Genomic DNA, 11,075 nt, shown 5'->3' with positions numbered 1-11,075 from the left:
TTACCCATCTCCCAACCCCAGATCTTAAAATAAGACAACTAAACTCTAAAGCAGCTTGAGGAAAATAGAGAGGAAATACTTCAATATGCATGGATAGACAAGAAGACTTTCTGAGAACCCCAGTGACTCAGGAAACAATCTTAAGAACTGACCCGTGGAGTTGCATGAAATTGGAAAGCTTCTGTATAGCAAAGGAAACAACTAGGAGAGTTAGGAGCCAGAGTGCAGAATGGGAGAGCGCTTTTGTACATCTGAGGGCGGCTAGTATCTAAATATTCAAAATAATAAAAAGGTAATATCAACAAGAACAAATAATCCAATTGACATGTGGGAAAATAAAATTACAGGTCCTACTTAAAAGATAAAGAACAGAGAACCAATCGACAAATTAAAAGCCTCACCATCAGGCACAAGTGACATGCAAGTAAAAACTCTATCGAGATGCCATCTCATCTCTGTCAGAGTGGCTGTCATTGCAAACAAACAGCAGCTGGCAAGGCTGTCAGAGATACAGCACTGATTAGAATGTAAAGGAGTGCACACACCACGGAAACCAGCTTAGAGCTTCCTCAAAAAGTTAAAAATAAAACTACTGTTTGATTATGCACACCACTTCTGGGAATCTACTGAGAACCACCTACGTCAGCAAACTATAGAGACAACTGGTTATTCATGTTAGTTGAAGCAATGCTCACGAAAGCCAAGTCACAACATTAGCATTAAGTGTGCATTAAACCATGAACAGGCAAGAAAAATGTAGCATGTGTACACAACAGAGTTTTGTTTAGTCATAAAGAAGAAAATTATGTCATTTTTTAGGAAAGTAGACAGAAGTTGGTACCATATCAAGGTAATTAGATCAAATCCAAAAAGACACATAGCATATATTTTCCTTCATACATGGTAGCCAGGTTTTACATACATACACAGACAAAGACACACACACAGACATACACACACATACACACATACAATGGAAGTATAAAGAAGAGAGTTTGAGAAGACTTAGGAGTGCTAGGTAGGTATACAGGCACTAGCAAGTTTTGGGGGCCACTGAAGATGGCCCCCCTCTTGCCAAGAAGTGTTCTTTTTGTGCCCTATGTGCCGCCCCCTTTTTTGATAATACAACAATTTTAAGAAATCAGGGAAGGTGAAACACAAATGCCCTTCTCTGAAATTTAACACATGTTATCAAGGGGAGGAAGATGGGGCATTATTAAGCCCCACCAGGAGAAAAACATTGCCTCCTGGTAACATACGGTTATTTGATAGACTTATTTTTGATTTTTAAAAATTCTCTTTAGTATGTTGTTCTATTTCATGAGTTTTGAATAAAAGAGTGAGATCTCAGGGTTTTTTTTTCTCTCAGACTGAGTGGAGATATATTCTTTTTTTTTTTTTTTTTTTTTTTGGTTTTTCGAGACAGGGTTTCTCTGTGGTTTTGGAGCCTGTCCTGGAACTAGCTCTTGTAGACCAGGCTGGTCTCGAACTCACAGAGATCCGCCTGCCTCTGCCTCCCGAGTGCTGGGATTAAAGGCGTGCGCCACCACCGCCCGGCCTGGAGATATATTCTTAATTGCCCACAACCTAAGATTTCAAATACATATGGTTCCTTTCCTTAGAGTTCATCCATTTGGACCTGTTAATCACACAGCCAGAAGACCGCTGCTCAGGAAAGCTGGTGCTGCTGAAGACTGATCAAGAAAGTGGGAGGAATAATCATCCCCTAGTGAGATAATGCAGTCAGCCCCCCAGGGGCTCCTCTCTCAATGCACTTGCTTACAAGTCTCCACTGCTAAATATTTCTCCTTCCTGAGTTCTAACTCAGGAAATAGAGATTTTTTTTTCTTTACTCCCATACTTCTCTTCTTTGGATACCTGCCAAAATCCTAAGCATGCTTGCCTTGACATTCTGGGCAGTCTCGCTGTATAGGGACACCTCCCACCATGTTGCTGTTGCCATATTCATCTCTAACTCCAAGAGCATGGCCTTCTCTATTCCCCTTCATTCTCTTCCTCTTCCTATGGAACAGCTGAGACTTATGGTTCCTTTGCTTTGCTATTTTTCTCTTAAACTTCTTGACCTTCTTTTTGAGTTCATTTTTTAAAAAATAATTCCATTTATTTATTTATTTATTTCTAATCCCAGGTCCCCCCTCCTCTCCTCCTGTTCCCCCTTTCCTTCACTCCACTTCCCATCTGCTCCTCAGAGAGAGTAAGATCTCCCCTGGGAATTCAACTAAGTCTGTCCCATCATCTCACTGAGGCAAGACCAAGCCCCCCACCCTCTACCTCATTCTGTTCGGTAGGCTGAGCAAAGTTATCTCCCCATAGAGAATGTGCTTCATAAAGTCAGTTCATGCATTAGAATTATATCCTGGTCCCACTGCCAGTGGCACCATATACTGCCCAAGCCACACTGAGTTCATTTTTAAATTTTATTTTACCTATGAGACTGAGCCTGGAAAAGGAGACCCATGTTGCCCAGTGATACAGGGAAAGGAGGCGGGCAGGCAAGGGTAATGGCGAATGAACATGGTCAGTGTACTTTACACACCTTGAAAAAAATCTCATGAAACTCACTACCTTGTATTATAGACTCACTACCTTATATTATGTGCACAAGACTGAATTAAAGTAAGAATAGTAGAGAAATGAAGTTTTGAAACAGTGAAATACTAGCCAGGCAGGGGTGGCATATGCCTTTAATCCCAGCACTCGGGAGGCAGAGGCAGGAGGACCTCTGTGAGTTCAAGGCCAGTTTGGACTACAAGAACTAGTCCCAGGACAGGCTCCAAAGCTATAGTGAAACCTTGTCTTGAAAAAAAAAATCCAAAAAACAGCAACAACAAAAACAAAAGCAAACAAATGACAACAAAAACTGGTGAAATACTATTATATCACCTGTCAATATTCTTTCCTTGTTGGGATGGATGACAGCTCTTCTACCCCCGAGTTATCATTTTCAACTCACTCTGCTGATGGAGGAGCAACCACGTGTATCTCTTAAGTTCAAAAGTATTGACCAGATAAGACTATGCCAGGCTGCCTTCTCTCTTCCTTGCTGTCATGAATCACTGAGCAGGAACAAGCATCAATATATTCTTCTGTATTGGATAGAGGTCTCTCTCATTCTCAGCATAGCGTTTTTCCAAAGTGGAAGATGCCCACTGTGCCAGCTACTATCTTCCGTATGTTCTGGGTGAGGATGGTGTTTTATCATCTGTGGATTTTAGTATCCGAGGTGCTGACCTCATTTTGTATTTGCACCTACCTCCTTAACACGTCTTCATGTGCTTGTTGTTACTTTGCAGCTGGATATTGCCTTACCAGGGCTCAGCTGCTCTTCTGCCAGTGGCAGCAGTCTTTGCCTGGGGATATTTGCTTCCACCTGGTTGAGGGTAGTTCTGTGATTCTCAGGGTTGCCACATGCTTTGTCAGTGGAGGGGGTGGGGCTCTGAGGTTGTAGCTGTAGTAGTACTGAACTGAACTGTCTACACTTCCTGGCAAAGTGATTTTTGGGATTTCTTCTTCTTCTTCTTCTTCTTCTTCTTCTTCTTCTTCTTCTTCTTCTTCTTCTTTGTCTAATCCTCCTCCTCCTCCTCCTCCTCTTCTTTTCTTCTTCTTTGTCTAATCCTCCTCCTCCTCCTCTTCCTCCTCCTCTTCTTCTCTTCTTCTTCTTCTTCTTCTTCTTCTTCTTCTTCTTCTTCTTTTTCTCCTTCTTCTTCATCTCCTCCTCCTCCTCTTCCTCTTCTTCTTCTCCTTCTTCTTCATCTCCTCCTCCTCCTTTTCCTCCTCCTCCTCCTCCTTCTTCTTCTCCTTCTCTTCCTCCTCCTTCTCCTCTTCTCCTTCTTCTCTTTCTCCCTCTTTTCCTTCTACTCCTTCTCCTCTTTTTCATTCTCCTCCTGTTTCTGTTCTTCTTTTTCTGATATAGAGGGAGAGAGATATATTTAGGACAAGATATGGACCTCAAGGACACGTCCCCAGTAACTGACACCTATCAAAAATGTCCCACATCTTAAAGTTTCTATCATCCTTTCACAATAGTCCCAAGAACTGTGTCCTATATCCTAAAACATGAGTCTACACTAGACATATTAAAACCTAACAATATACTTCAAAAACCTTAAAAACTCCTCTCAAAGACTCGGGTTTGATAATCAAATTTGGTAAGGTAACTGAAAGTTATAACAATCAAGCCAGCACTGAGAGAGATTTTAAAAGAATATTACACAGAAAGGAAGAAGAAAGACAACCTCCTCCATAAGAACACATGGAAGTGTCTACTCTGTGGTGGGAACAGACGAACAAAGAAGAGCCAGGAAATAATCAACCGTCTCTAACATAGCAAAAAAGGGAAAAGAAGAAAGGGAATAACAACCAGCAAACTGGAACATAAATGATCACATCGCAAAGAGCAAACCCCTTTCAATGATGACATTAAATGTAAATTGCTTTTACTTACCAATAAGAAGTTATAGTCTAACCAACAAGATTAAAACACAAGAACTATCCCAAACCAACACTAATCAAAAGAGATAAAGTTGGACACAATATATTAATAAAGGAAGCAATTCATCAAGAAGATGTAAAAACTGTAAACATTTATGTACTAGTGAAGCCTTCAATTTAATAAAAGAGACATCGACTCCACCCAAGCCGTAATCATAACCCCACTCCCTTATTTTGAAATGTCTTCCAAACTAAAAAGAAACAAAGGAACTCCAAAGCAAAATACACTATCAATCAACTTAACGTAATAGATATGTATAGAATATTTCACTTAACAGGTAGTGAATACATATTCTCAGGGGTACATGGGATCAGCTTCTCCAAAGCTGATCATGTCATAGGCCACAAAACAAGCCTTAGCAAGTACAGAAGTATTCAGAAAACAAAATAAAATAAGAGAAGTAGAAATTAGCAATAAGCTAAGCTATAGAAACTACAAAAGTACTTGGAGATCAAACAATAAACTTAAAAAAATCATCTTTTCTTTTTTTGAAATTATTATGCAATTACATTATTTCCCACTGATTTCTTCACTTCAAACTCTTCTGCATATCCCTCTTCACTCTCTTTCAAATTTATGACCTCTTGTTAAATTAATTGTTGTTACATGTGTGTGTGTGTATTCCTAAATATAACTGGCTTAGTCTGTGTAATTTTACTTATATGTATGTTTTCCAGGATGACCATTTGATATTGGACAATCAGTTGGTGTGCTCTTTCCTTGGGAAGACTATTTCTTCCAATCACAGCATCCCTTGTTGCCTGTATCTGGGTACAGGGTTGAGAGCTCATGCTAATTCTCCTGTCTGCTTTAGCATGTCTACTCTTGTTGTCTTTGTTCAGCTCGTGTTTGCTCTCATGGTGTGAGACTTTATGGGTGTAGCTTCAGACATTAATAGGAGACACAGTATCACGGTAAACTCCTCTATCCTCTGGCTTTTGCACACTTTCTGTCCCCTCTCCTGCAGTGTTCCCTGAGCCTTAGGTGTGGGGAAACAATACACTTCTGAATGAACAATCAGAGAGGAAATGTGGAAATCCCTAGAGTCAAATGAAAACTAGAGTGCACCTCACTAGAGCATTCTGGACACTGCCAAAGAGTCCTAAGAGGAAAGTTTATAGCTCATAGGGCTCAAATTAAAAAAAAAAAGGAGAAAAATCTCAAATTAAGAAACCCAGTGATTCACCTCAAGACCTTAGGTAAATGTGAGAATGTGAACAGTGTCCTATCCAGAGATGTCTTTTTGTCACTGAACACTTGGGGTATACAATAGCAGAGTAAAAATTTTGTATAGGAAGATGTTCCTAGCTTACCACACATTGGCTAAAACAAAACAGAACAAAACAAAACCCAAACCCAACCCAATCCAACCCAAACTAACAACAACAAAACAGAAAAGACCCAAGAATGCAGCTCTTTCAACAATCATGTTATAGTTCTACCAAGTAATGTAAAATTCAGCATCCCAATGTTGTAATGATCCAATTTAGTGTTTTCCTTTAGTCCTTTTCTGTTCAGTGCATCAGAAGTTATAGGAGGTGGAAGATGCCATGGATTCACACAAGTTACTGACATCTGCAAAGCAAGCTTTCCTATTCCAGGTTGTACTTCTTATTTTCTTTAAATAAAAAAATCAGAAAGGAAATGTGAAAAGTCCTAGAGTTAAGTAAAAAGGAGAATATGACCCATTAGAAAATTCTGTTCCCTTTGTGGAAGTCCCATGGGTCAGGCTTTCTTCTTTCGTCTTTGGTGGGCCGTGCTTGAAGGAAAAAACTCTCACCCTGTGGTCTTCTCCTGCTTGCTCCTATTTAAAGCAAACACTTCTCTTGAAACTGCATAATCTATCCTTGTGTGTAAACTACTTCCTTGGATACATGTATTGAGGAAAGAAAGATGATTCTGGAGGCGCAACTGAGGAACAGTTCCACCCTAAGATACTTAAGAAGCTCGTGTTTCTGAAATAGAAAATACAAGGAACCAACTTTAAGAAGCTCGTGTTTCTGAAATAGAAAATACAAGGAACCAACTTTAAGTGAGAAGAGAAATAAAACTTTGACTTGGGTCCTTGGTTTGGCAGAGAACTGAACTTGTGTATGTCTGAAATAGGAGGAGTATACGTGTTGTCTCCTTTGTTCCCTCTGGAACGAAGTTGATTCTTTTGGGAGGGTTGGCCACAAAGAGGAGTCCTGCTGATGTTTCTCTTCAGCTCAGTTTTCACAAGCCCGACATGTAGAACAGTACATGATGCTAATGTTTTCCAGCACAGGTAACTTGTCAGGGCAGAAATGATTATAGGGTTTGTATTAAAGAAAATAATCGGGGGCTGGAGAGATGGCTCAGCGGTTAAGAGCATTGCCTGCTCTTCCAAAGGTCCTGAGTTCAATTCCCAGCAACCACATGGTGGCTCACAACCATCTGTAATGAGGTCTGGTGCCCTCTTCTGGCCTTCAGGCATACACACGGAAAGAATATTGTATACATAATAAACAAACAAACAAACAAACAAATAAATATTTTAATAAAAAAGAAAATAATCTTGGAATTAGAAGCTTAATCTCACTGTACAAATTGAAACATACAGTGCAGATCTGAGGACTGTCCCCGCTCCCGTGCTGTCCTCAATTACTCTGGTCTGGTTCACAGCAAACCCCATTGCTGCTTCCCACACTTAATAAAAGTGTTCTCCGAGCCTGTGGCTCCTCATTCCTTTGGGCTGTTTATGTTTCTGCAGTACATTTTCTTTCCTTGCTCTGTTAATGTGTGATACCACAAAGTGACACAGGAATAGAACACAACCATAAGGTTATATTCCAATTTTATTTCCTATATTTTGTGTCTTTGTCTCTCTGCATCTGCCTCCATTTCTCCCCACTCTCTTTTTATATCTGTGTATGTTCTACAAATATTTATATATGGATATTATATTCTTTCATTTCTATATTTCTACATATATTTTTACATATGGATATTATATTCTATTTCTTTTCTATATGTTTTACATATATTTATATGCATATTATATTCTATTTCATTTATATATGCTCTACATATATTTATATACATGGATATTATATTCTATTTCCTTTCTTGAAAGATGACGTTCTGAGGTATAGAAGGTATATTACTCATCTATGTTATAGTGATATAGGTGATGAAGTAGAAGTCAAGAAAAAGAATGGTAAGCAAAGTATTATGGCATGACAGTTGGAGTTTAGAAGAACTGAGCCAGTATCCAATTGGCACACATTCTAATCAAATTTCCCTATATCATGAGCATGATGTAGTGTGTTTGGTTTCTTGGTGGAAAATAGGCCCACTTAAGAAATGAGTGAAACATGTATTAGAAAAGCAGCGCTAGCTCCAAGTCTTTGCATGCCAGGGTTTTTGGACTAGTGCCTACCCTGTGTTCGTTCTTGCTATCATATGTTACACAGTAAGGGGGCTCTTCACAATCAGTTTAGGCAAAACTCTGCACTTCTGTGGCGAAGGGTTGCAAGCACAAATGACACTTCCAGCTTCATCATGCTCAGGAAGACATCGCATTACCATCCTGCTTCTATCTCACCTACTTCTCTTGAGAATTTTCTACTGAGGACTGTGAGGGGTATGGGTTCTCTTCCAATCAGCCTTTCAGCCAGGCAGAGGCACACAAAAGTATACAAAGCAATAGAGAGCAGGGCTTCTCAGCTGCATCCACAGGGCAATGGAGGATGGGTGTGTTACGCCTGTGCTGCTGGAGGACAGAGTCCTGGAGCCGCTACCTCACTGGCTGTACTAACTGACAAGTTTCCTCGCTGCTCACTCACTGAGCCAGAGATACATCGTTCAACTTGTTAATGTGTCTTTAAGTCAAACTAGTTTGGAAGCACTAGTATGGGATGCCAGGAGACACACTAGCCAAGTAAAGTACCAGCCAGAGCTCGCTGCTCTTCTCACCCCATCCTTCCTTCTTTCTGCTCCCCCAGCACCACTCTCCTGGAGGTGGGCTCCATCTCCTTGGGCATGTGTAGTGGTGTGATTGCACAGGGAGATATGTGTACTTCATGTTTTGCATTATGGAATACCTCTTAGCTTTGCCTATACTATGTAGTTATTTTTCAAAAGCTAGTTTCTAATTAGGTAACAATTTTTTGTAACTGAAGTTTGATTTAGGAGGAGGAGGAGGAGGAGAGAGAGAGGGGGGGGAGAGGCCTTGCTTGGAACATGCAACTCTAAATGGGATGTCTCCATCAAATCCCCACCCCTCCCAGAACTCAGGGAACTTCATGGAAGAAAAGAAAAGAGTGTAAAAGGTAGAGGGAAGAGGGCACCAGGAGAACAAGCCCACCTTAATCAACTGAGCAAAGCTCATATGAACCCACAGAGAATGAAGGAGCAAACAGAGCTTCTGAATGAGAGTGTGTCAGGTTGTCTGCATGTGTGTGTATGTGTGTATATATGTGTGTGTGTGTATGTATGTATATATGTGTGTGTATGTATATATATATGTGTGTGTATGTATGTATATATGTGTGTGTATGTATGTATATAAAGCTTTCAGTTTAATATTTTTATGGGATTCCTGAGTGCTTGAACGAGTGGGTCTTGGGGCTCTTTTCCTTCTGTTGGTTTGTCTTGTCCAAGTTGGCGGTTAGTTTTCTCCTTTGTTGGTATGCAAAGTAACTTCCTTCTATTACCACGAACACTAGTCCATGGGGTGAAGGCTCTAGGTAGGCATCTGCTCAATTTCTCCACGTTTTGTGAGTTGTGTAGGTGTGTTGTTTTCCATAATAGGACCTTACTGTCAGTTTGTGGAGAGCAACCGGTAGCTCTAGCAATAGCCTGGGTTGTTTAGGGAGTACCATGGTCCCCTGGTCAACAACTCAATTAGGTGTAACAATTCCCAGCACTGGAAATTCCATTTGGTGATGGCAGATGTCCAGCTGGGGCTCTGTTTCCCCTTATTTGGCATCCCATTTAGATTACTTTCATACATGTATGTATTTTATGAATCTTCTACTGTATTAAGTTTCTAAATGGCCCCTCAAATAGCCCTTAGTTTTATTAGTTTCTCCCCATAACAAGGTAAGGAGCTGGGTACTTTGTGGAATATTATTTTAAGATGTATTACATTTATTTATGCTATGGAATATTTGTTTAGCGATGCAAAGGTATGCTGCATTCTTTTATGTTGCATTTGTTTAACTCTGTGAATCTGTGTTACTTTGCCTGTCTAAAACACCTGATTGGTCTAATAAAGAGCTGAACAGCCAATAGCAAGGCAGGGGAAAGGATAGGCAGGGCTGGCAGGAAGAGAGAATAAATAGTAAGAGAAATCTGGGAGGAAAAGATCAAGGAGCTATAAAAGAAGGGGCCAACCACCCAGCCACAGTCAGACATGGAATAAGAAAGGAAAAAAAAGATATACAGAAATAGTGAAAGGTAAAAGCCCAGAGGCAAAAGGTAGATGGGATAATTTAAGTTAAGGAAAGTAGGCTAGAAATAAGACAAGCTAAAGCCAGGCATTTATAAGTAACAATAAGCCTCCATGTGTAATTTATTTGGGAGCTAGATGGTGTGCCTCCCAGAAGAGCCAAAAGAGTAAATGAACAACTACTTCAGGGTACCCTTTTAATTTTCACTTACTGAATTTTCCATTTTCTGCCTTTTTTATTTTCATCTACTAAAAGTTGTTTATTTTCTACAGTTCTATAGACTTACTGCTTTTAGTTATATCTCATATCCTTTTGTTCCTGTCCTTGCTAAACTTCTACTCTGAAGCCTGTGCCTTAGACTTTTTTCTATGAGGTCTGAGAAACCATAAATTCCATCTTTGTAAAAACCAACAACTTCATCACCCAACAAAATTATTTTGTCTTTATCAAATTACTCTAGCTTTTTAACTCTCAAGATATTTTCCCACAGTAGAGATGTTTAACTCCTTTATATTTTTTCTGATAAAAGATGTTAATGTAATCATTGCTTCTTTAATGATCATTTTCCTTGATGTGTACTTAATAATTTTGCTTTATCCTTGGTATTTCAAATTTTCATTATATCTTAAAACTTACTCTGCTCAAAATTATGCATGAACTTGCAGAATCAGGTTTAGAATAATGTATGTAAAATACTCAATCACGCTGTTTGATTACTGTTCCAGGTTGCATCCTCCATCAGGATCTCCCATCACCTGTGTGGTGATCACTCACCCTCTCAGGAAGCTCTCTAGGATGTGGGATTGCACAGCTTCCCAAGCCAACCTATTTGATTATGGACGCTCCAATCATTGGGATGCTCTTCAAGGCTCAGAGCAGAGCTCAATTTCTCTAGAATCCTTTCTCATAAACCCTAATTTTGTCTTCTTAGATGACATGGGATAAGTGCATTTCTTTAAGTGACAATTTCCAGATGTCTGAATAGCCAATGTTGAGTTTTCTTTTCTTGGTGAAAATCTGAAGTAAAAGCAGGAATAAGTTCAATGTGTATCTTTAAGAAATTCTCTTGGCAACAACACAGACCATACGATAATCGATAATCATGCCTCGTGACAAAGATGCTCCGCAGAGATTACAGGGGTCTTGGA

The sequence above is a fragment of the Microtus oregoni genome, unplaced genomic scaffold (assembly GCF_018167655.1).
Source record: "Microtus oregoni isolate MIOR12 unplaced genomic scaffold, Mior012 000013F_ref0000133, whole genome shotgun sequence".
In the NCBI taxonomy this organism is placed as follows: Eukaryota; Metazoa; Chordata; class Mammalia; order Rodentia; family Cricetidae; genus Microtus; species Microtus oregoni.
The sequence above is the reverse complement of the archived record's forward strand: the minus strand, read 5'-3'. Positions refer to the sequence as shown.